Genomic DNA, 27,854 nt, shown 5'->3' with positions numbered 1-27,854 from the left:
ATTTTTGGTGAACTTGAAGGTTATGAATGGTTTATCCAATGTAGCAATGACACATATGTTATGGTATGCCATCTTCTTTCATTATTTTACGCATAGTTCCCTTATAATTAACATTGGGTTCGTGTAGCAATTAATATTCTTTAAATTAACAATTTATATTTTTGGTCGTAGGTTGATAGGTGAGTGTTTGTTACCACCATCAAACATTCTACCTCGCTTGTATCGAGAATTACCTACCATCATGAAAGATATTGGAATGGAGTATCAAACAATACATGCATGTCTGAACGATCATATTATATATCATAAATAGCATGAATTTGCAACACAATGCCCTACTTGTCATATCAGTAGATATCAATCATATTGATTAACAAAAAAAGTGCCTTGCAAGGTTCTTCAGCATATTCCCATTATTCCACATCTACAATAATTATTCAGGTGCAATAGCTTGGCACAATTTATAGATTACCATGCACGCAATAGAAGTCAAGATGACATTATGCAAATTCCTACAAATGGTTTGAGATTTAAGGAAATAGAGAAAAAATGGCCACACTTTAAAGAAGAACCTCGTAATCTCAAGCTTTCATTAGCAGCAGACTATGTCAATCCTTTTGGAGAGATGAGATCTACTTACTCGTTGTGGCCTATTTTTGTTATCAACAATAACATATCTCCTTGGTTGTCCATAAAGAGAGAGCACATAATGTTGACACTGATTGTTCCAAGTATTTTTTGATTTAGTGGTCATCTAAATTAATTTATTATTGCTAATCCATCAAAGTGTCATTAAAGTTATGTAATATTTTTGTTCATTCAACTAGGTAAGTACCAAGTTAAAGATATCAACATATATATTGAACCCCTTATTGACGAGTTGGTGGTCTTATGGAATGGGGTTACTATGTATGACATCTGTAGGCAACTAGGAAAAAGAAATTTTCAATTTCATGCAATGCTTGTATGGACAATACATGATGCCCCTGGGCTAACACATTTTTGTGGTATGTTCTCTTCTTGACACCTCTTTTTTGGTATGTCAAGGTTAACACATTTAATGCAATTATACATGATCTTGTAGGTCTAGACAAAGGGAAAATTTACATGTCTAATTTGTGGTCCAAAGATGAAATTTCATTATTCAAAAAGTTTAAGAAAGTAGGTGTTCGATGAGAATAGACACTTTTTGCACAGAAATCATAAGTACTGAATTACCAAAAAACATCTTTTCAATGGTCTAGAAGAGACTACATCAAAGCCATAGAGAATGACACCTCACCTATGGAAGTTGGAATATAATAAAATAAATCATCGAGGTAATGTCATTCCATTTGATGGTTTTTGTTTCAAATTTATATTTTGATATTGTGTTTTTTTTACTGATGATGTGATTGATGCTTTTGAAGGTTGTCAAGGCATCAATGACCAACTTCCAAAAGGACTAAAAATTTATCTTACATAATTTACTAGGTTTTTGTACTATGAGAAACTCCCAATTGTGCATTTGTTTGATCCTATGCATATTGGAAAGAATGTAATAGAGACATTATGACAAATCTTGGATGGAAGGTGTGACAAAGATCAAATTGTCAAAACTTGTAGTGACATTGAAGAATCCAACCATGCAATGAAAAATGGCATTTGATCAAATAAAAATGGAGACCAAATTGATACTAGTGCCCTTAGTTGGTTATTATCAGAGCAGCAAAGCAATGCTATAAAAGAAGTCATAAAAAAATTATGATTTCCCACAGGATTTGTTGCGAACATAAACAATCTCATATCAAATAAAAGTGAATTTGGGCCAGGGTTGAAAAGACATGATTGGCATACATTTATTAAAGTAATTCATGTTATTTTGTATTCACTATATATTTATATACTGCATCTAGTTTCAATTGCATTCTTTTATAAAATATTGACAAGATCATTTTACAAATATTGCAGTACATTCTACCTCTATCTCTCCCACACCACTTCACCAACAATGTCAAATAGGTTATATATGATCTTGGAAAATACATGAGGTGGTTGTCATCTAAAGAAATAAATAAAGAAGATATAAAATATTGGAAGAGAAAAATTCATGTTCTAATGTGTGAAATGCAAAAGTGTCTACCTCCAAGTTTTTTCAACGCACAAGAACACTACCTCATACATCAAGTTGAGGAGATTGAAATGTGTGGACCTATACCAACCAGGTCAATGTGGATGGTTTAGAGTCACTTAAAATTTTTGAAAGGCTTGGTTTGATAGCGAGCACATCTCGAGGGTTCTATGGTGGAGGGATATATGGTATACCAAACGATGGTGTACATTAGTGAATATCTTCCTAAGTTTGCAGCAAAGATCCATGTAGATCGTATTTGGGATCCCAACTCAATTAAAATTTTTGAAGGGGAGTACTTGATGGGAAAAGGTAGATTGAGGAAAGTGAGAGGTAAATCTAAGATGTTATTTTAGTAATTAATTCTTATAAATCTTCAATATAAGTTATTTTTAATTGGTGTATTTTTTTGAAACAGGTGGTCGAGAGTGGGATGCAATACATTTGTATATTGCAAAAAATCTTTGATTGGATGACAAAATAGATTGAACAATGTCAACAAAATGGTTTCTCATTAACATGGGAAGGTGTTGCTTCATTGGTTATAGAAGCTCATCGTAATGGAGATTCCAATGTTATGTCGATGTTAGTTGATCTAGTAAAGGGTTTAAGAGGTGGAGAGGTACGTAGAAATTTATTAATGATCATAACTCGACGTATGTTTCATATCAACTCATGATGCAAATAATTTACACACACTTCAAAAATTGTAGGTCAAGCACCACAAAGCTATGTACTATCATGGCCACAAATTTTGCATAAAAGGGTTGGATGAAACAAAGAAAACTTATGATTTTGAGATAAGTGTAGTTTTTGAAGTCACCAATATATCATCTAGAAATGACATACATCATCAACAATCTCAAAATCAATACTATGGAATCTTGGATGATATAATTGAGTATGAATTTAACACCTTCAAAGTAGTTCTATTCATCATCAAATAGTACAGGTTATGACTAAATCAAAATGATCTAGATAGAACGGTTATTTAACATGATAATAGATTTACAATGATCAATACAAGGTCATTTGAGCCAGTTGGAGATGAGCCCTATGCTCTTTGAAGCCAATGCAAGCAAGTGTTTTACTCAGAGGTTCCACATAAATAGGGTTGGTCATTTTTTGTTAGACATGATCCCAGAGGATGGCCAATAAAGTATAATGTTATGGAAGAAGAAGATATTGAAGATGATAAAGAAGCAGATGATGAAGATCAAGAAGATGGTGATGACAATGATGGTGATGATGATGATGGTGATGGTGATGATGGTGATGATGATGGTGATGATGATGATGATGGCGATGGTGATGATCGCGATGATAATGGTGATGATGATGGCGATGATGATGGTGATGATGAAGATGATGATGGTGATGATGGCGATGATGATGATGATGATGATGATGATGAAGAAGAAGAATAAGAAGAAGATAATCAATGACTACAAACATCGCCACCCCTTCTGTTGACAATCTTGCATTCCATATATAAGGTAAATTTGTTCATGTTTACAATGTTGTATATTGTTCATGTTTTCTTCTAAGTTATTTGTAGCATACATGTATCATGTAATTTTTAGCTAACTTAAGATAAATGATTAACATATGCAAGAAATTTGATTACATATTTATCATCTTCATTTCCAAAGATTACAACATATGCTATTTATAGTTACCAATGTTTATGTTGTGTCTAATTATGACTCTTTTTGCAAATAGTCAATTGACTACAAGTAAATCGTCACCCCTTCTGTTGACGATCTTGCATTCCATCTATAAGGGAAATTTGTTCATTTTTGCGATGTTGCCTATTGTTCATGTTGTCTTCTAAGTTATTTGTAGCAAATGTGTATCATGTAAATTTGTTCATGTTTACGTGTATCATGTAATTTTTAGCTAACTTGAGATAAATGATTAACATATGCAAGAAATTTGACCCATTTGGCATGGATTGTACATAGTGACATGGATCAGCAGGTATAAGTCAATAAATAGGCATAATTTTCTTATATTCTTCTTGTTTATCATTGAGCATGCATGTTATAAATAGACATATTATATAATCATATAATGTATATATAGACAAAGAAGGTCCATATAGAAATATAATTGTATAATCACTTTCAACTTACTACATTTTATATTTGTCACTTTCACTTTCCATTTGATGGATTGTAGGACCCACCAAATAGGTACTTGTTAGATCTATCTACATTGAATGAGGGAAATGAGGAAATGGTAGATGAAAGCTCTACATGTAGTATGACTAAAATAGGGAGATCAACTAAAGGTCAAAAGAATAGAAAAAAATTTGATAAACATATGCAATTTTTCCTTGCTAATGGGGGGTCATGTTCTTATGATGATGAGACCAAAGGTGACATCAAGGTGCCCTTTCGGTACACACATTGAGAAAGAATGGGTACCCAATGAGCTATCTCCAATTAACACAAATTTTTGCGTTAATGAGAGGATATATCACATTGCTCCATCCTCATTACATGGTTTGGGCCTATTTTCCATGGATGGGATAAAGGTATGTTACAAAAAAGTTGTCAAACTATTCAATTATGTCGGTCCATGTTACAATTACAATGATTGGATGCAGATTGTTTGATAAAAAAAAAGTATGCGTAGGTATGGGGTATCAGCTAATTATATATAATGGAAAGAAAATGATCAAAGTAAAAGATTTTCTATGTACAGACCAAAAGCAATAGGTAATATTGCAGGTTTTATAAATAGTACATGACCTTCTTCAACTAGTAAGCAACCCAATTACATATTTGAGGCACATGAGGGGAATGAAGTTTTTGTTTGTGCAATAAAATCAAATGTGTAGGGGAAGAACTGCTAATCAATTACCATTTAAATCACATAGATACAAACAAAGTTACTATCATGAGGGTTGTATGTATTATTTACCATTTTGTTAATAAGTTTTTTTTTGCTATTTATTGCTTTTAGTTAGCTGAATTTTTTATGTTTAATCTTTGTGATAGGATGATATGGATCCAATAGATGATAGAGGTCACCAAGATGCTACTCCCACCCCTTCTGCAGTGAGGGTAAACCTTTTTGAAATTGTACAAATTGGATAGTTGAAAAATGTTATATTATTATGTTATTTTATTTACAGTTTTTGAGTTCTTATGATAGTTTTACTGATATTCCTCTCACAATTTGATGTTCAGGATAAGGGTAAAGCACCAGCAATAAGTACCGAGCCACTAGCTATGCCTTCTGATGAGGATATTGCTGAAACTCCCAATGTAACAACAATGTTGAAGAAAAAAATTAATTTAGAAATAATGAAAATTTTGGATGAGGCAAATATGGAATCCGAGGAGATGATGAATAGGTTATCAGATTTGAGAGCACAAGCTCGTCGTTATGAAGTAAGCAATAATGAATCTTTAGTTATAACAAAAGTTAAATAAAGATTTATATTTTATAATCTTCTATGTTGTGAAGTAAAATATGTAATATGTGCAAAATACTTTATTGATGCAATTTTTTTAAAGTGTTGTAAGAAGCTTTAACTACTAAATTCTTGTTATACAAGATTTTTTGGCAACTAATCCACAACTTGGTCAAGGACAATGTGGTGAGGCCGGTAGTAGCAGAGCTCCGATTGCCATTGGTAAAATAATCTTTTAGTTGACAAGTTAGAAGGAATTTTTTATTTCAAACATTCAAAACTTCTTAACTCTTACTTTTATTATTTCAAAATATCTTTGCTAACAATGTATTGTTCAAGTCGTCCAGTGTAGGAGACTCCTACATGGTTGATGGACACCTATACAAGATTACCAACTGCAATGTCAACAACAAGAGGACGTCTAGCTAGTAAATCCTTGTTTTTCTATATTTGGTTTTGTGGTAATTATGAGTTGATAATATGTACTTTAATCTTGGGTGCATCATATAGTGTATTTTTTTTTTGTGGTAGGAGATGCAACATCTGGTACATCACCAAATGCAGATCATAGTGCATGTATTGGTGATAATTCACCATCATTTCCTGGAGCTACTCGTGTTTCTAGCATGGGAGCTATGCAGACATCATTTTTGATTGACGATGATGAATCAATGCCTTTGAAATGTCCTAAGATTCCAGGTACTTTAAATAATTATTTTTTATATTGTAATAAGGATTTTCTTGCAAGACGTAAACATGATAGGAAGTGGTGAATGCAAGGGCTTTTGATGTGGAGTGATGCCTCATGACCTTCTTTAGTATGTCGTATTGTGCAAGTTGTTTAATTATTTTAAAATTCCTTTTTATTAGGGGTTTGGTAGGATCATCTGAATTACCAATGACCTTTTGTCTATACCAGTAATTCTCTAGTTTAGTAATTTGGTACATTGCAATTTCATGCTTTTAGTAGAAGATACTAACCAATTTTTATAGAGAGAAGCAAAAGTGGGAGTCTTCTTTCATATTCAATGTTCAGTTTTCAATGATTTCCCACATCATTGCTATTGCCTATTAGAGTTTTAGAGTGCTCATTTTTAGCTTCACTATCTATTTTAGCAATATTTGTTTTCCATAATATCCCAGGTATGATCAGTGACAACATCAATTAAACATGAAAAAAAATGAAGGTCATGGCAAGTTATATGTGTTATGAACTATATTTTTTTTCAAGGTATACTAATTAATATAGTCATAGTACATTTTCTAGTTTTAGAACATCAGCAACAGAACCCTAGTAGAGTTTGACTGGTTTTAGACATTTTAAAATTTTTTCCAAACTTCTTTTTTGGTCAATTTTGGTCAAGTTTATCCTCCAACCCTAAAATAGATCACTAAAAAGATGAAATTTATCTCATTTTATGTATTTGTTATTCACTATGAAAATTATTCTTTGCATGATTCATTTTAATGGTTCTTACTATTAATTATTGCATGACATTTTGTGCAATAAATGATACATTTTATAGGAGGCTTTATGACCTCATACTACGAAGATTCAGGCCCACCGTACATAAAAGGTGGAACATCATAACTGAACTAATTTTATCCCACTTTTTTTTCATATCATTAATTGGTGCAACATTTTTGCTTTCATTTGGGGCTTTTCTTATACTAGCTATTGTATATGAGCAATGTTAGTATGCTAATAGAAACCAAATTTAAATAAAGCTTCTACAAACTAAAAAAAAATCATAAACTTCAAGATAGACTAAGATGAGCTCTCAATTAAGAATATGAGCCATTAATAGGCTCTCTCAATAAGAAGCTCTCTTGTTGAGTGGCTTTGTCTAAATAGATAAGATGTATGCTCAAGCTTATGCTTCAAAAATGGCTTCAAATGGAGTTGGAATTTGGGTGTGAGTGTATGGTTTTGATGTAAAATGGCTTCTTAAAATGGCATTATGACTTTACTTCATGGATTGTGTTGTTTTGAAAATGGGAAGGATCCAATTTATAGGCAAGAGGCTTGAGGGATTGAGGACTAAGATGCAAGGATGGGGAAAAGCTCATGGAGGGCTCAGATTGCATATGAGGAGAGCACATGGATTGTGCTTCCTTACAGCCAATCAGGGAGTGACACATGTCATAGGGTGAGAGGATGGAGGAAAGGGGGAGGATGAGTCAAAAAAGGAGGCTTAAGGGATAAAATCTTCATAAAGACCCTCATAATGGCTTGTAAGAGCAATGAAAGGGCTTTGGAAGAGTCATTTATGGCCTAGTGGGCTTCATAAAGTTTTATGGTTGGGATATTTTGAGGGAGATGAGAAGAATTTTGACTTGGGCTTGATTAGGAAGGTTTTAAGCTTGCTTAGGATTGTGCAAATGATTAGAAGATGGATTAGGATGGTTTAGGATTAGCTTAGGGATAGGCAAGTGGATGGCATTTAATGAGGGTGGGTGAAGGAGGAGATATTTGTTAACTTTGGCTTGGATTAGTAAGTCTTAACCCATGTTTAGGGAATGTGACAAGGTTAGGAGGGGATTAGGATTAAGTTTAAAGACATCTTTGTTAGATTGTGGTGACTAATTAGGAAAGTACTGTACATACTTCATAATACTTGTATAAAAAGGGCTTAGGGTTGGGTATTTTTCATGTGTGGTGATACGAAATTGGTTCTTGCGGCGGTATTGAGCTGTAAGGGATTACGGATTGTAATCAGGTTGTAATCACTAGATTGTAATAAGATCGAACTTGCTGTTTGGTGGACGTAGCCCAGGGATTGGGTGAACCACGTTAAATCTTGGTGCCTTGTGTTCATTTCTGTGTGTTCTATTATTTTCTATTATTGGTTATATTTGCATGTAGTTTTTTATTTCTGTCCGTGGTTTATCCTAACAATCTTCTAGAAGAGTATAGACTTTGGATGAGGATAAAGACTTTCTAGAATAGTCTAGAACTTCCTAGGTTGAGGATGAAGACTTTCTAGAAGAGACTAGAACTTCTTAGGATGAGGATAAATTAGATTTTTAGGAAATAAATAAAGTTTTATTTATTTCAAGGGTTTGGGTTGAGGAGATGTTTATTAAAACTTTTTTTAATAAATATGAGGATTAATATTTAACCTTAATTAAATATTTTGAATTGGGATTAGGGGTAAGAAATGATGGGATTAGCCTTTAATCAAAATTAAAGAAGGATTAGAAGATTTTGGAAGAAGTTAGTGGTCTTAAGGAAATTGGCGAAGTTTTGAGCAAAAAATAAATTTTTTATTTATTTTGAGTTTTTTGGTCAATTTATTAATTAAATAATTAATAAATAAGGAAATAATGTTTAAATAAGATTTAAACATTTTTGGGAGAGATTCCTTAATTAAATATTTTTAATTAAGATAAAGGGATTTAATGGCATAAAAATAAATTAATTAACTAAATAAATAAATAATTAATAAATAATGATGTCATCAAGAATTTTTTCAGAAAATAAAAATACTTTATTTTTTAAAGGATTTAGGTGTCTACATTTTGCCCCTCTTTGATGTGATGCCACAAGTGGCATGGCATCAAAGGTAAGAAAATAAGATGCCTAAGGCTAGAGTAGAAGAGGAGAGAATGGACTGCAAGATGCCCCCTCAAGAAGGCCGCGGGGAGAGAAAGCGAGGCTCGACAGCTTCTTGAAAAGTACAAGAATCTGAGATGAGCAAGGTGACTCAAATTGGCTTAAGAGAAGAGGTTTAGTTAGCTCAAACTCTCACTATGGGAGAATGATAAAGGGAGAATCAGAGGCACAAGGGGAAGCAAGCTTAAGATCTTAGGGATTGCAGAGGATGAAGGAGCATAGCGCTATAAAAAGGAATCCAAGATATGGAGATGGATGATGGGATGATAAAGCTGATGCAATAGGATTTCAAAGAGTTAGATTGGTGGAAGATGGGTTTCAAAGATCCCTAGGACTAGGATTGTGGAGCTTGAAAGATGAGGCTTGGTGGATTGATTGGATTGGTGGATCCTTAAGACTAGGATTGTGGATCCTTAAAGCTAAAAGTGCAGATTGATTCAAAGAGATACTGATGCATAAGCTGGGGTAGGAGAGATAGATGCTGGATATGGATGGGGGATAATGGAGATGAAGGGAAACCATTGAAGCTTTTTTTAGCAAGGGGATACTTCAAAGAGAAGTACCACCATGTAGTTGAGCACTAGATTTGCTATAGGACTGTTGGTTAATTACCAAGGTTACCAAGAACATCAAGGCCTTTTCACCAACTATCCAGAGGACTGACAGACTGACTCAAAACAAACATGCAAGGATTGCCCCAACATCACACATGAATCCAAAAGGAAGTAGCATGGAACTGACACTGGATAACCCACAAGTAGAAAAGAAAAACAAATAAAAGACCTGATCAAGACCTTACGCTCAGATTGCCCCATTCGCAGTATATCATGATATGGAAGATCGTGGCAACCTGGAGGAGGGAACAAGGAGATTGCTTGGAAAAGATACTTCAAGAATCAAAGGAGAAGATTCCAAATCAAAAGAAAGAGAAAATCCAAAAGAGAATCATTTTGCCAATGAGATGGGTGGGACAAGGTACTAACAGACCAAGATCAGACATGAGGAAAGCTATATCCTACAAGGATCTATCGAAGAGCACCTAAGCTGATGGATTTGAATGAATGATGCGTCTGGCAAGCTGAACTAAGAAGGATAACACTTTGGTGATAGGAGGTCTAGCTAAAGGATGCATTGGAATAGCTAACCAAGGGTTGTGCGATGTGTGCAAGATGTTGATCAAGGAGGAACTGACACAAAAGCTAAATAGATATAATGGTACTAAGCTAAAGAGGATGTACAAGCTGATAGACCAAGATATGTTACAAATGTACAAGGTTGTTCATGTTTTGGTTTTGTGAGATGGAAATGTTTGTGAAGGGTGGGATGTCTGTAATAGTTGATAGGTGGATAGGTAGATGGTTTGTGAAAAGCGTAAGTGAAAATGGGGTTCTTTGTGTGCATGTGATGGGATACAAGCTAGGATACAAGCTTTGGTATATAATACAAGCTGGAATATGGTACAATCTTTGGACAAGATTTAGATATACAAGCTATTCTACAAGGGGGGATACAAGATTTACAAGCTTTGGTACAAGATTTACAAATTGAGGTACAAGATTTACAAGCTCTATAGGAGGTATTTACAAGCTTCATCAAATTTTGGATACTTGGTTGGAACACCAAAGGAATAAGCAGGTGTGTTATGGGATGGTGGGTGAATGGATGAGGGATATGATAGTGATAGATAATGGATTAGTCTTAGTACACAAGGTGCCTAAATTACCAAGTTTTCACCAAGGTACCTATCCAAGGTACTTGAATTGCCAAGTTTTCACCATTGGACGCTTATTTCTCTTTACTATTTTTTTGTATTTTTCAAAAGCTGGGTATACCAAAGATCTTCAAGCATAGAACTTCTTGAGATGAATGATGTTAGTAGGATCATTCAAGAGTTCTCCTTCTGGTGTAGATAGTTGATAGGCTTTGGAGCCAAAGGAGGCAGTGACAACATAAGGACCAAGCTAGGTAGGTTCAAACTTGCCTTTCTTTTCTCGATCTTCTTGGACTTTCATGTTTTCTTTGAGGACCATGTCACCTAGCTAAAAGTGTTGTGGAAGCACCTTCTTGTTGAAATTCTTTTTGAGACAAGTTTGATAGACTGTGAAATGATCATAGGCTTGTTGTCGCTTCTCGTCTAAGAGATATAGCTGGGTGAGCCAAGTTGCTATGTATTCGTCATCTAATATTTGCCCTTGCAAAGATATGCGCAAGGAGGGAGGTTCAACCTCGATCAGTAGTACTGCTTCAGCACCATAGACTAGGGAATATGGAGTTGTGCTTGTGGATGTATGGAAGGAGGTTTGATAGGCCCATAGGGCTAGATTTATTTGTAGGTGCCAATCACGATCGAAATCATTGACAACTTTCTTTAGGATCTTGAGGAGGGTTTTGTTAGTTGCCTCTTCTTGGCCATTACCTTGTGGGAAATATGGGCTAGAAAAGTGGTGATGGATGCAGAGGGAAGTGGATAATTCTTCCATGTTGATATTTTCAAAGTTACCTCTGTGGTCGGTTAAGATGGTGGATAGGATACTGAAGCAACAAACAATGTGGTATAAGATGAACTTGGAGACCTAAACTCCTGTAGCTAAGACTAGGGGGACTACTTCCACCCACTTAGTGATATAGTCTGTAGCTATTATTATCCATTTATGTCCATCAGATGAGAGAGGTGTGATAGTTCCAACTCGATCAAGGTCCCAACATGCAAAGGGCCAAGGTGGTGCAATAGGCTGTAGATCTTGTGCTGGAGCATGCACGAGATTTGCATGCTACTGACATGGGATACACTTTCTGACAAAGTCATAGGAGTCTTCTTCAATGGTAGGCCAATAGTAGCCTGATTTAAGGATTTGTCATGCTAGGACAATACCACTTGTGTGGGCACCGCAAAGTCTGGAGTGTACTTCTTTTAACGCCATCGCGACCTCATTTTGGTCTAAACATCGAGAGAGAGTATCATGCTAACCCCGACGATATAGGGTATTGGCTATGATAACATAGCAGGATGATTTTTGGATGAGGTTTTGGCGTTGGGTTTCTTGTGAGGTGAGGGGATATGATACCATTGTTAAGGTAAGTGTAAATCTCATGGTACCAAGGGGATTGGGGACCAACGAAGATACAAACACGGTTTGAATCCTCATTCACATAAGCAGGTGTGAGGAGCTACTTGACTAAAAACTCATAGTGTATAGCTGCTTGGGGAATTTCCAAGAGCGAGCCAATAGTAGCCATAGCATCTATTGCTTTATTTTGCATTCGAGGCACTTGTGAGAACTAAAGCTTTGTAAAATGCCAGGTTAGCTGATCAACTAGCTCTTTGTAGGGTAATAGCTTTTCATCTTTGGTTTGATATTCATTTAGGGCTTGCTTGATGATGAGCTAAGAATTGCCAAAGATTTGTAACTCAGTGATGTTCCATTCTATAGCTACCTTTAATCCTGCTGTGAGAGCCTCATATTCAGCTATATTGTTGGTGCTAGGGAATTGTAGCTTGAAGGCTTTTAGAATGTAATCTCCTTAAGGTGTGACCAACAATATTCCTACCCCTAATCCATGAAATGTGTGTTAGCCATCAAAATAAAGTTTCCATGGGGGTTGTTCTTCAATTAGACATACATGTTCATCTGTAAATTCTATGATCAAAGGATATGTATCTACTAGAGGTGCATCAGTTAGGTGATCTGCTATAGCTTGCCCTTTGATTGCCTTTCTGTCCACATAATGGATGTCAAATTTGCTAAGGAATATAACCCATTTGGCCAAACAACTTGTAAGTGATGTTCTAGAGAACATATACTCGAGAGGGTTGATCTTGGAGACTAGTTGGATGGTATGAATTAGCATGTAGTGGCGAAGCTTTTGAGTTGAGAAAACAACTGCCAAACAAGCTTTTTCCATAGGAGTATAATTGAGTTCGTAACCAACTAGGGTTTTACTAATGTAGTAGATGGATCTTTCTCAGTGGTAGTCATCAAGCTATGCTAGAAGTACCCCTAGAGTAGTAGGCATTTCTGATATGTACAAGATCAAGGGATGACTAGGAACTGGTGGAACTAAGATAGGGGGATTGGCAAGATACTGCTTGAGCTGATCGAAGCTGAGCTGACATAAAGGTTCCCACTTGAAGTTCTCATCCTTCTTCAATAAATGTGCAAATGGTGTACACTTATCTGCAAGCTAGGAGATGAAGCACCGGACATATTGAAGCTTTCCCTGAAGAGAGCGAAGCTGTCATAATGTTTGGGGAGGAGGCATGTCTAAGATAGCCTTGACCTTCTTGGGGTTGATCTCTATACCTCATTTAGAAACTATAAAGCCTAGAAGCTTGCCAGATGTGACCCCAAAGACACACTTCTTGGGATTCAACATGAGATGATATTTGGCTAACCTATCAAAGACTTTCTCTAGGTTAGAAAGATGATCCATGAAGGTATGAGATTTGACCAAGATATCATCCACATAATCCTCCAAAATGCTATGAAAGAGATCATGAAAAATGGCTGTCATAGCTCTTTGATAGGTAGCCCCAGCATTATTTAGGCCAAAAGGCATCATGTTCTAGAAAAAGGTCCCCCAAAGGGTAGTGAATGTTGTCTTATGCTGATCCTCTTCTACAATCTTGATTTGATTATACCCAAAAAATCCATCCATGAGGGACAGAATTTCATGTCCAGCTGTAAGGTCTACAATCATATCTATGTTGGGTAAGGGAAAATCATCTTTTGGACAAGCTTTGTTAAGATCTTTGAAATCAGTACAGATTTTGATGTCACCAGAAGGCTTAGTAATGGGGACCATGTTGGAGATCCACTCTGAGTAGTCGATAGGTCAGATAACCTTAGCAGCTAACATTCTATATAATTCAGCTTTGACTAGTAATGCCACCTTGGGGTGCATTTTTCTAAGCTTTTGTCTGACGAGCTTGATCTTTGGATTGACTGCAAGATGATGAACTACAAGCTTTGGATCAAGTCCTGGCATGTCCTGATATGACCATGCAAATCAGCCAATGTTCTCTCTTAAGACCTCTAAGAGGAGATTAGCTTGGTCTTGTGATAGGGATGCAACAATGTGAATAGGTTTGGGGATCTCTGAAGAACCAATATTGACTTCTCTAGTATCCTCAATTAGAATAGAAGATATCTCTGGTTGATTATCTTGAGGAGGCAATGTTAAATCCTCATGTTTTACTTGTGACTCTAGATTTTCTTACTGAGGGGTTCTCTTCGCTACCTTAACTAGTCTCGGTTTCACCTTAGTTCCAGTTTTGGGTGTATCAGAACTAGGTTGGGGATTTTCTACAAAATACCCCTTGGGATCTAGCTTATAGATATAGGTAGAATCTAGCTTTGTTTGCTTGTCAGGAGTTTCAGCTCCCATGAATCTCAGAAGTGCTTCCTCTAATGTGAACTCATCAATGTGTATGACACTTGGTTGGTCCCAATCTATGAGTTGTGGATGGGCGAGTGGTAGGTCAATGAAATGGATGGATAGTTCTTGGAGAACAGAGTCTCCTAGGGAGATTTTGTCTGGGATATCATCGTAGGCTCTCTTTTCAACTTCCTCAGGAATGTCATCGATTTTGACAAGGTCATGGTGAATGTTTGTGATGCAGGAGCATCTTGCATGGGGAAAAAAAAAATTGAAACAAAAAAAAAAAAATTTGTGGAGGAGAGAGAAAGTGACGAAAATTAGAGGAGAAATAATAAAAAAATTTAAAAAAGGGAAAAAGGAGAAAAGAAAGGAAAAGGTGATTTCTATTTTCGAGGTGCATAGGTGGCATAATAGAAAAAAATAAAAAAATAAATGGTTGTCATTCCATTTATCGAGGTGAGCGGATAGAATTCTAGAAAGTTATGAATATTGTAGAAAGTTTTGCAAGTTGTAGAAGGTTGTGGAAGTTGTAGAAGGTTGTGGAGGAATTCTAGAAGGTTTTGGATAAGTCATGCATAGGGTGGTAAGTGCCTATTTAAGCAAGGCATATGAGCATTTCTAAATCAAGCTCAAGGGGGAAGCTTGAGGAGTAGAAGCTCAAGGAGAAGCTCGAGGAGTGGAAGCTCAAGGAGAAGCTTGATATCATCTTGTGGGTGTTGTAAGGATCCTCAAGTATAATAAAATTTCTTGTGAAGCATTTTTTTTTTTATTGGTCTCCATATTGTTGCGTTCTTGATTGTGAGTGGGTAAGGGTGGTGTGACCTTTATCAGTTTGAAAAAGTGTGACCATTCTCATTGGTGCCCCCAGTTCTGGGTATGCCAAAGCCAAGACCTGACTTCGATTCCCACTTGTGTGTGTCGATGGGGCACTGCATGCCTCTTTCTTTTGGTCCTAGACCACCACCTTGATAGTTCCATTTGTCAGTGATGAGCTTATGTTCTTGGGGATACTTCTGGCTGAAGTGATCAAGGCGTGCTTGATTTCTTGGAGGTGCATCCTTATGTAACCAATTGTTGATATCTGGAGTGAGCTCCTCATGAAGAGGGATTTTCAAGGATACAAAGGTTGTTGGGCCAAACTATTTGTATCGAGGAGGTGGAATTTCCTTAGCTTTGTGATATGTCAGTCATCCATGGGCATGTGGATCAAGTGGGAGTGCCCCGACAACAAATGCATCTGATAGACTATACTCTCCACAACCTTTGTTATTGATCTTCATGGTAGATAGGGTGGAGGCAAGGATGGTTTCTAGGTCATTACAAGTGTGGGATGAGCTGGTGATGGCTGTGCTGATATCAATTCGAGGGCAATGATTTGCATATGAAGCTTCAACCGCATTGCAGTAAGCAAAGGGTTCTGGATTGGCATGGATGGTTACCTCAGTGCCCTGATGTAAAAATTTGACACACTGATGGTAAGTGGATGGAAAAAATTTCATGACATGAATCCATGGGTGACCAAGGAGGATGTTAAATGGTAGGTTTAGATCAATAACATGGCAGAATGTTTCTTCGATGAATGGCCCAACCTTGATTGGCAGCAAAATAGTTCCTTCTGTGGTTCTTTCCAAGTTGTCATAAGCTTTGATGGTGATAACCTCACTGATAATATTTGGCTCAGTATACCTAGCTTTTTTTTATGAATTTTAGGGTGAAAATATTCAAGGCTGATCCATTATCTATCATTACTCTTTTTACAGAAAAATTGGATACCATAATGGCTATGTGAAGCAGAAGGGTGTGATCTGGCTCGACCACGGGTATGTCAGTGGGTTTGAAAGATAGGGCACATGAGGAGGATAGGTGTCCAACGAGATTACAAAAATTAGTAGCATTGATATTTGAAGGGATACGAGATTCTATGAGAGCACTGTCAAGGATTTTTTGTACATAGGACTAGTGCAGAGAAGGTCTAAAATGGAGATTTGGGCTAGCATGTTCCCAAGGTGTTCCTAGATATTGTACTAGCTTTTTGATGGAGCTAATGGTGCTGGTGAAATAGGTGGGCCTGCGATGTTAAATCGTGCTCTTCGAGTGGTGACTGCACACTCATTGTTTGGTCCTTGGATATTGATAACATTGACAGAAGCCTCTTTCTCAAATATACAAGCTATGAGGCTACCATAGTCTATATAGGATGAAGTGTGGTCATTGTTCTTCCCATGCTATTGGTTTGGTTGGTGGTTGTTAGTGTTGTTGTTGTTGGTTTGGATAGGTTCTTTTCCAGGATTTTGGTTGTTGTGAGGAGGAAAAGCATTTTGATAGATCTGTAAGCCTGCATTGGGAGAGGTTTGGGCACCAAAAATGATTTCTTACCGATCAATGAGGTCCTGCACATAGTCTTTCAGTTTCATGCATCTGAGGGTAGTGTGACCTTTTACCCTATGAAATTTGTAGTACTCATTATCTTTATACCATGCAACTTTGGATTGGCTTGGGTTGATTTGCTGGGTAGGAGAAAATTTGATGAGGTTTTTCTTGACTAATTTCTCAAAAATGACATCCAAAGGCTCACCAAGGGGTGTATAATTTCTAGGTGCAGGTTGGAATCTGGGCTTTTGCCCTGCACCTACATTGATGGCATTAGCTTGATTGCTAGACCCTTGAAAGTTGGGTCTTGGATTGTGGTTTTGATAGCTTTGGTGATTCTGCTATTGGTAGTTGATAGCTTGTTGATTGTTTGGTTGATACAGTGGGTTGGGCTAACTTTGGGAAGGACCAACAATATTCACATGCCTAGTGTCAGTGACGCCATTTGTTGCAATGTGCTTGTTTTTGTTCCAATACCTAGACTTGTCATTGGAATGTGTTTGATTTTGGTTGGCTTCCTTGTAAATCTTGACCACACCATCTTTAATGAGTCTTTGCTCAAGGATCATTCCTTTCTCTTTGATATCTTTGTAGGTCTGCAAATAGTTCATGGTCATGTGGTGAGCCAAGCTGGGATGGTCATTATCAATAAAAATTTTCACCAAATGGTGCTCTAGCAAGGTGCAAGATATGTGGGTGGTAAGGGTTTGCCATCTTTGCAGATATTCAGGAAGGCTTTCTCCACCTTTTTGCTTAGTGTGGACAAGATCAACTACTGATAGCTCTGTTTCAACAAGATGGGCATATTGGGCTACAAATGCCTCAGACAATTCGGCAAAGTTTTTAATTGTGCCATATGGCATTCTATAAAACCATTTAAGAGCTGGTCCAGGAAAGCTTTTGGGAAAGAGGCACAAGAGGAAGACATCATTGTATGCCACTTCTTGGCAGTGCATGTAAAATTCGTTGATATGTGTGACAGGGTCTCCTTTTCCTCTAAATTTGTCAAACTTGGGTGTCTCAAAATGCTTGGGGAATGGAGTCATAGTAATGGCTCTGTCAAATGGGTAAGGACACACATTCTCAAACTTGAAGGTTTTTGGATCATTTCCCTCTTGGATGTTCTTCAAAGCTATCTTCATGGATTCCCATTCTGAACTACTGGGTGATGGCTGGGGTGCCCCCAATGTAGGAGTGCCCTGAGGTAGGTATGTGCTAGATGGGGCAATGAAATATGGATGGCTTTGGGGTATGGGCTGGTAAGGATTGTACATGGCTTGGGCAACTGAATGTAGGATGTTGGGTTGCTGAGGTGGAGGTGGCACATATTGCTGCATGTGTTGTGAGGCTTGCTGCTGATATTGGATTTGAGGTTGGGATTGAGGAACATAAGCTAGCTATGGGATAAATGGATTGCTTTGTGGAGGTAAGGTATAAGATGGGTGTGAAGCTTGGGGAAAGGATTGGGGAACTTGTGGAACTTGACTTTGGATATGAGGAGTTTGACCAATATATATGGCCTATGCCCCCATTTGGGAAGGTATCTGCATGGCAAAAGAGGCCAAGTAGTTGGTGGTTTGTGGTGGTGGATTTCCTCCTAGAAGTGGCATAGAAAAATAGTTAGTAATAGGAGGTAATGGATTAGTTGGTGGTGGAGGTGGTGGGAATTGAAAGCTTGGGAATGAAACTGATGGGGTTTGATAGCTTGGTGGCTAGATTTGAAAGCTTGGTAGAGTGGTGGCAGGAGCTTGGGTCACTTGAAAGCTTGGCAGAACATTGGTAGTAGCTTGTGGGGTTTGATAGCTTTGTGGAATGAGGGTAGTAGCTTGTGGATTTGTGGCTGATGGCACTGAGCTCCAAGGACCTAGTGGAAATGATGGAATTGTGTTATGAGTTGAGGTAAACAGGCTGGGGGTGATAAAAGGTTAATTACTTGTCCCCATGGGTGGCATCCTAGTTGTATATTGCTGCGGGTGGCCAAAGATGCTAGCACTAATTTGGGAGATGGGTGGATTTGGAAGGCTAAGTTGGAGAGCAACAAAAGAAATAGTGAAGGGAGTGAATGGTGAGGTGTTTTGGGAAAAGGGGGTTTGGGATGGAGTGGTATGGACCAATGGTGGAGTGGTGGTGGTTGGATTGGCTTGTGGAAGGGAGATTTCAACTTGAGTGGAGGCTGGTATGTTTGGGTCTATTGGATCATATGGGGTGGGTTGAGGCTCTTCTTTTGGCACATATTGAGGATAATTTGAATCATAAGAGCCTATGGGTGGTGGGAGTTGTCCAAACAATGGGTGAGATGGATTTGATAAGGGAGAAGGTCTTCCAAAGTCGAAGGCTCCTATGTTGTCCCTTCGAAAGTTAGCCATGATTGTTTCTTTGTTCTTGTCTATAATGGTGTTCAGCAATACTGCATTTCCGAGTTGGTTCATGAAAGCTTCAATGTCAGTAGGTGATGGTATAGTGTTCTCTAGGTTGAAGGATGGTTGGGTGCTCAAGGGGAGCAAAGCTATTTGATCCAAATGATAGGGCTCCATTATTTCCTTCTTCTTGGCTAAACGAGTGACAGGTGGCATGAAAATGCATAATGTTCCTAGGGATGACATGCAACAATGCTGATGGATGCAAAGGGGGAAAGCTTTTCTATGCAAATGATTTCCTAGGTTGAGGTAAAGCTATATGACAAAACCTAAGGAGAATTGGGTTGGGGATTCTAACTTCAAAGATATGTTTCCAAAGCATGAAAGGTCTTCTTTCCTATGTGCAAGCTTGGTGGTGATTGTGTCAACTTAAAAATAGACTAATGATCCTTTAGGAAGAACACGAGATTGACCACTTGTGGATCCCAACCTTTAGCTCAAGGTGATGAGGGATAACAAGTGACAAAGCTAGATTACCCTAGACAAAGCTCTGTCAAAGGGATAACCTTGGTGAGATTGGTGGATTTGGAAGATGTTAGGAATGGAAAACTTTTGGAAAGGTGACAACAATTTTGAAGGCTTGGATGTGAAGTTTTTGGATTGCTGGCTAGATGGTTTGGTTCTAAATGAGATTGATGAGCTAAAATGCTTAAGGGGAGGACTAAAGATGGCTAGCTTTCCTACAAAGATGACTCTAAAGTGAAGCTTATGAAAAAAGATGTGGAGAAACAAGGGGGTCTAATTATAGAAATCATGCCTAGTTGGTCATGCATAAGCAGGGTTAACTCTTGGATGTTGGTTAAATTGGATAGTGTGATCTAACCAAGCATCTTGAAGGGCTTCATTAGTAGCTTTGTCCTCTACTTTGTGGAGTTTGGCAATTCGAGGGCTTGGTGTTATTTCCTTTCTCTTGGCTGAAAGTTCTTGGTATGCCTGAGATGGCTTGAGTTTGGCGTTCTGAAACTTCTATTTGGGTTTGGGTTGTTTTGAAATAAATTCTTGAATCTGCTTGGCTTTGAGAGATCTCGGTTGTTTTGCTTCAACTTGTTCAACTTCTGCAACAGGCAGTGACTGCGCTAAGTATGCCCTAAGCTAGGATTGATCAAGTTTGGCAAACATTCATTCAACAAAATAAAAAATCAAGCAATAGATAGGAACAACTAGATAGAAGTTTTTGATTCTCAGAATGTGATACTTGCACCAAGGAGTGTGTATGTTTTACAAATGTTTCAATCAGTCACTTCAAACACATTAACACCCTAGATGGTTTTCTACAAGGATGATAGTTGGTTTAGCTAGGGAGTCCTCAATATACCCAAGGTACGAGAGGCCCAAGTCCGTAGATGAAACCAAAAAGATGTCACACAGTCGAGAGGAGCAGTAACCCACTTCTCCTCTTTCACTTCTCAAGGGTATAAAGTTCCTTGAGGCTTAGCTTGAGTGACAAAATCTTTATTTCAAGAGAGGTGTCTTTCGATTCACCTCCCGATTTTTATACTTCATCGAAACGCTGGAGTTGAGGTCATCCAAGGGGTGATGAAATCCCCAAGTAGGCCTCCTAAAAAGGGAAACAAGGTTTTGAATCCTAATCTTATGCAGCCAAGATGGCCTCGAAAGATGACAAGGGGAGAGAAGACTTGGATGACCTTGGGCTAAAAAACACATTTGTTCTTTTTCCAACAGACGCTTAAGTTTGCTGATCTAGAATTTGAAAACACACATGTTTAGAATGCAATATTTATTTCAACTTTGAAGTGTTTGACAAAAGTAAAATCAATCGAAGAATGAATACAAGAAGAAGAGTTAGGGTTAAAAAAAAAGTAAACATGCGCGCCCAGAGGCCCTCCACGTCAAGTATCGATTAATTTATTTTAAGGCATTCAAGAGTTGGTGTGATTTTGTTTTAAATCCAAAACAAAGATGTGTGAAATTTGATTTCAAGCGTGCACCTGGAGGCCCTCCATATCAAGATTTGTTCAAATTTTAATGCCCAAATGAAGTGTTAGCGAGCCTAATGTGCATTCAAGGAATTTTCTAAGTTAGCAAAACTAATAAAAACACAAGTAAGTGAAGTTTGATCTTTGTGGAGCACTTAACATCCTCTTAGGTGGAACCATCCCCATAGACGGTGCTGAGATTGCAACCAATGGTTAAATTGATGGGTGATCAAAGAGGGTGAGTCCAACTACAAACTCACTTAAAGCGTCTTTATTTGGTTTTTATAATTTAGGAAATTTCTAGAATGTAGATTCTTTTTATGCCCCAAAAGATGAAGTGTGAGATATTGTAATGATTAATTGCCCTTTTGCATTCAAGATTGGATTTGTTTTTTTAATCATGCATTCATAAAAAAACAAACTGGATTTTAATCCATGGCACTCAAGAGTGATTTTAGCAACATGCATTCAAAGACAAGTGATTAAACATTCAATTTTTTTTTTCCTTTGAGCATTCAAGATTGAGATTTTGTGTGTTGTTTTAAGAACTTTGAAGTGCTTTGTTTTAACCTTAGATCATTCAAGATTGTTTTGGACTCAAAAGTGAAAATGACTCTTTGGACTTTGCTTTTCATTCAAGATTTTGTGTTCTAGTTTGCATGTTTTAAGCCCACAAATGATATTCCTAGATTGTTTTGATGCATGAAAAACTTAACAAACATTCAAGATTTTGCAACAAGACATTTGTTTGAAACAAATAACAAAGCTTTTAGGACAATTTTAGCAACCATTTACGACTCTTAGTTTTCATGAGATTTTTAAAAGAACTTTAAAATATTTGCAAATGAGGTTCATTTTATCCTTGATTGATGCTTTGAGTTTGATTTAGATTTTAGTGTGCACTTAGTGTTGATTTTGAACCTTTTGAAATGGAAACTTGAAGTTCTTTTTAAATTTCCAAAAATGAAGTGTTCCCAACTTTGCATGAATGCATCTAAAACCTTGATGTTGCGAGGATGCAAATGATTGGATTGGTTTAGTTTCACTTTTTTAAAGATTTGTTTTTTCTTTGCAAATTTTTAGTTTTTAATGGATTTAAGTATGATTTGGGGGTTTATTTTAAGCACTAAAAAAGAAGTGTGTATGATTTTGCTTCCTTAAAAAATAAAATTTCCAAGATCTCCCACAAGAAGAAGAAGAAGAAGTAGATGGAATAAGAAGAATATAGACAAGAAGAGGAAGAAGAATTCCAAGTGCTTTGTCCACCTATAAGCTTGAAAAATCTGCAAACACTATGAGATAGACTATGAGTTCCTTTGTCTTCTTCATGCTCATGTGGACCTACAAAACAAATTTATACAATCCTACCAATCACAAAAACAAGAAAAATTAGCCAAAATTAGCAAATGACATACAAAACTTGACTAAAAAAGCTAATGAAGATGACCCATGCGGGGTCCCACCGGGCATGCCAAAATGTATATGAGCAATGTTAGTATGCTAATAGAAACCAAATTTAAATAAAGCTTCTAAAAACTAAAAAAAGTTCATAAACTTCAAGCTAGACTAAAATGAGCTCTCAATTGAGAATATGAGCCATTAATGGGCTCTCTCAATAAGAAGCTCTCTTGTTGAGTGGCTTTGTCTAAATAGATAGGATGTATGCTCAAGCTTATGCTTCAAAAAGGGCTTCAAATGGAGTTGGAATTTGGGTGTGAGTGTATGGTTTTGATGTAAAATGGCTTCTTAAAATGGCATTATGACTTTACTTCATGGATTGTGTTGTTTTGCAAAGGGGAAGGATCCAATTTATAGGCAAGAGGCTTGAGGGATTGAGGGCTAAGATGCAAGGATGGGGAAAAGCTCGTGGAGGGCGCAAATTGCATGAGAGGAGAGCACATGGATTGTGCTTCCTTACAGCCAATCAGGGAGTGACACATGTCATAGGGTGAGAGGATGGAGGAAAGGGGAAGGATGAGTCAACAAAGGAGGCTCAAGGGATAAATTCTTCATAAAGACCCTCATAATGGCTTGTAAGAGCAATGAAAGGGCTTTGGAAGAGTCATTTATGGCCTAGTGGGCTTCATAAAGTTTTATGGTTGGGATATTTTGAGGGAGATGAGAGAAATTTTGACTTCGGCTTGATTAGGAAGTTTGTAAGCTTGCTTAGGATTGTGCAAATGATTAGAGGATGGATTAGGATGGTTTAGGATTAGCTTAGGGATAGGCAAGTGGATGGCATTTCTTGGGTTAGTAAGTCTTAACCCATGTTTAGGGAATGTGACAAGGCTAGGAGGGGATTAGGATTAGGTTTAAAGACATCTTCTAGAAGAGTCTAGACTTTGGATGAGGATAAAGAATTTCTAGAATAGTCTAGAACTTCCTAGGATGAGGATGAAGACTTTATAAAAGAGTCTAGAACTTCTTAGGATGAGGATAAATTAGATTTTTAAGAAATAAATAAAGTTTTATTTATTTCAAGGGTTTGGGTTGAGGAGATGTTTATTAAAACATTTTTAATAAACATGAGGATTAATATTTAATCTTAATTAAATATTTTGAGTTGGGATTAGGGGTAGGAAATGATGGGATTAGCCTTTAATCAAAATTAAAGAAGGATTATAAGATTTTGGAAGAGGTTAGTGGTCTTAAGGAAATTGGCCAAGTTTTGGGCAAAAAATAATTTTTTAAATTTATTTTGAGTTTTTTGGTCAATTTATTAATTAAATAATTAATAAATAAGGAAAATGTTTAAATAAGATTTAAACATTTTTGGGAGGGATTCCTTAATTAAATATTTTTAATTAAGATAAAGGGATTTAATGGCATAAAAATAAATAAATAAATAAAATTAATAATTAATTAATAAATGATGATGTCATTAGGAATTTTTTCAGAAAATAAAAATACTTTATTTTCTAAAGGATTTAGGTGTCTATAGCTATATCTAACAATTTTGTGTTTTTTCTTAAAAGGTGGAACTACCAAGATAAAAAAAATTAAAAGATGAGCTCATCAAAGATATAGAGCATGAGTTTGGTAGTAATATTTTTTATCATAAGAAATTGTTACAAAAAGCTTCCAGACATCTTAAGGTTGTGAGGGACACATATAGAAAGAGTGTCGTCCTAAACTCGAAGTACGAGTGTCCTCCCTTTGTTTCAGTGAGGGATTTTGGATGCAAAGGAGAAGGGGAATGTCCAAAAGAAAGTACACCAGCAAATTTGAAAAGGTATGTAATAGTATTAACTACTAGTACATTAATGAGAAAATTTAGGGTTCAACTTTAGTATCAACAATTTCAACTAGCTCAATTTAATCTATCTATTGATGAAAGGTATGTAATTCATATGATGACACAATTTCTTTCACCCTATTATGAATGCTCTCTAAAATTTGGGCATCTAATAAACTATGGTGGTTGATTGTACATAGAATGCCCGTATACAACTGTATATATCTCAATCTAGGCATAAATCCTACATAAGATATAAATAGTGCACTTATAACTTCACATATAGCTATATTATGTCTTGAAAATATAGTAATGCTCAACTACGTGTACCATAGTGTAATGTCTTAATAGTATAGGTGATAAATGATATTCAGTCAGTGTAATGACAAGTACATGAGCCATCTTTAACAAACCCACAATGAGAGTAGTGAATATTTATCATCACTTGCCATCCCTTCTGAGTAGGATGGTACCAATAAAAAAAGAAAAATTCTTCTTGAGACTTGCACAAATGAAAAAGAGCTCTTCCTTGTTCATCATAATCAACACACCCAACAATGGAGTTGCTCATGTTTCCATCTCTAGAACAACATGATCTATTGATCTCATGGATTCCTACTCAATACACAATACAGAAATAATTCAATCAGTATCCTCATGTATTTATGTAATCCTATAATTATGGCTCTTAAATAGATACACTATTTAGAAGGAAAACCTAAAAAATATAACCTTGAAATTCTTAACTACACTATAATCAATGTATTTACCATATGCAAATGAGTTGAAGATAATATGAGAGAAGGCTACAAAGAAATCAAGGATGAGGAAGTTGGCATCTTCAAGCTCCCTCAGCTCTGAAATGGCTTGTGATAAATATTTGTTGTGGGTGGAAACTAAGTCCATTGTTGTGTTCAAACATACTACTCCAGACTATAAGTAACCTGGTTGGCAGTCAAATGGCATGTTATTTGATACCAAAAAATTCCTTAGCCCAAGATTATATAGCTTTGTGAGTTGTAGTTTCATCTTTGCTACAACACTCTTCACAAACTTCTTTGTTCCCTGTAAACATAACCCTCAGTCACTTTTTTTTAAAATAACATTTGAATCATTCTAGTATAACATGACAATTAATAATATCAAATTTTCACAATATATATCAAAAAAATCTTTTTTGTTTCTAGATTTGATTGTGTAAGTTTTTTTAGTATCAATGGATCACACTGTGTGATCCATCATTAGAATGAGAGAAGGATGTAAGATATGATCCATCATTAGAATGAGAGAAGGATGTAAGATAATTCTTTCATCTTGATGATAGATCTTAGAGTGGATTTGAAATGTTGATACTAAAAAAATTCCACAATTAAATCTAGAAATTAAAAAAATCATTAGAACATAGCAAGTTTGGTGATATTTATTCTTACCACTATGGTTCATTTCCATTTAGAGTGAGAAGTTCTATTGAGTGCTTCAAATGATGAGAACCATATTTTTGAGATATAATGGAATCCTTGAAATTCCCAACTTGGACACTTAACTTTGGAACTCCAAAAGTATCAAATACCCCACTATATGCTACTGCAAATTTTATGCCTTTCCTTGCTTGTATATGATGGCTTGAACTTTTCAGAACCCTGTAGGTCACTGGAGATGGAAGACCTAAGATTTGGGCTGCATAAATTTAAGAAAAAACACAAACTCCAGTAAATGCATTCACCGGTATATTTAAAATCATGGCAATATAATCATAAAGAAAAGAAGTATTTTAATCAATGAGAACGAATTTTACAATCTATGACAATTATTTGCAAGAGCTTCTAGATTTGATTTTGTATATTTTTTTAGCATCAACATTTTGAACCATCATCAGGATGAAATCAAGCATAAGAGAGATGAAACCAAGCATAAGACGCTAGAAGAAAAAAGATACACAATCATAGAGCACAGAGTTTGATTTGAAACATCCATACTTAAAAAAATATACACAATCAAATCCAGAAGCTCTTGTAGATAAGAATTTAAATGTTAATAGATTAAGGAAATAGGATTGTTCTAGTCCATGGCTCAAAGTATACAAGAGAAGCACTATTGGAGAGAACTTTTCATAGTTATCAAGACTTTAAAATTGAAAATTTCTTGTTCAATTTTAATATAATTGTATCCTGAAGAGGGCATCAATTATGAGGATTTATATGGATGGATTTTGAAAGGATTTTAAAAGGATCCTATAGTGCAATCCTAAAGGCTCGCAATTTTTTTGTTTCATATGATTACTTTGAAAAGTTTTGGCTTGCCTTCCAAATGCAATTTCAATAAGATTTTTTTGATAGGATTTTTATATCTTATAAAATTTGGGGGAATTTCTAGGTTCACAGTGCAAAATATAAATATAAAAAATTGCAGACGAGACCCTTAAGCATTATTATACTTAGAAAATTAGAAGTCAATACCATGATCTATAATTGTTATATAATTAGAGAGAAGTAAAACATATACCTATATTAGCTGATGGTGTAAAGCACTTGGAAATCCCAATACATAGCAATGGAAAAGTTTGAGGCAAATTGACTTGTATTAATATTGCCTATCCAAATATTTTGGGCTAAAATATGCAACAACAGTTCTTGATATGAATAATAGTTTCTGATATGGACCTTTGAGATCATTAGAAATTGATTTTGAGAAAGATTACCTAAATAATTAGTAAGAATTCTGCCAGTTGATACCCTACTTGATGGGTGCCCAGGCCAAGTGATACCATATGGATATTTCCATGCTGAAACTATGATATTTTTCATACCAATATAGTAATTTCCAGTGTTTGCATATGAATCTCCGAAAAAAAAATGAGCTTTTGTTTCATCTCCACTGCATATACTTACAAAAACAATGCTTCAATCAATGACCACACTAAAATTATATACAAATTTTACAATAAGAAAAGAAATTATCAATCATTACCCATTAAAACTAGCAAAAACACCAACAGGACTGATGACATTTTGGCAGTCATTTTTCATGACCTTCTACATCTACGGTGAGCAAAGTTGATTGTTTGGTTTATATGGCAAAATCATCTGACTTGTTTGGTCAAGACCAATATCTGCAAATTTTTCAAAGACCTTCTGGAGGAGTTCAAAATTAGAAACTTGAAGACTGAGTTTACATTAAAAGCTCAAGAAAAGTAGAGAGATGTTGTACTGAGTAAAACAAAACTTCTTCCAATCAATAAGCACACTAGAATTACATCCAAAAATCTTAATATGATAAGAAATTCTTAGTCATTACCAATTATAAAGAGCACCAAGAATATTGATGACATGTGGGTAACCATATTTGATGACCTTCTAGATCTATCAT

At 36.1% G+C, this 27,854-nt stretch overlaps 1 pseudogene; it reads right to left on the bottom strand.

Annotated features, from left to right (window-relative positions):
* Positions 1–24,858: 24,858 nt before the first annotated feature.
* Positions 24,859–27,507, bottom strand: LOC149577488 (GDSL esterase/lipase At5g03610-like; annotated as a pseudogene).
* Positions 27,508–27,854: the final 347 nt, after the last annotated feature.

Source organism: Cupressus sempervirens, chromosome 1 (genome assembly GCF_028749045.1).
Source record: "Cupressus sempervirens isolate cs-2001-9-10 chromosome 1, ASM2874904v1, whole genome shotgun sequence".
Lineage (NCBI taxonomy): Eukaryota > Viridiplantae > Streptophyta > Pinopsida > Cupressales > Cupressaceae > Cupressus > Cupressus sempervirens.
The sequence above is the reverse complement of the archived record's forward strand: the minus strand, read 5'-3'. Positions and strand labels throughout refer to the sequence as shown.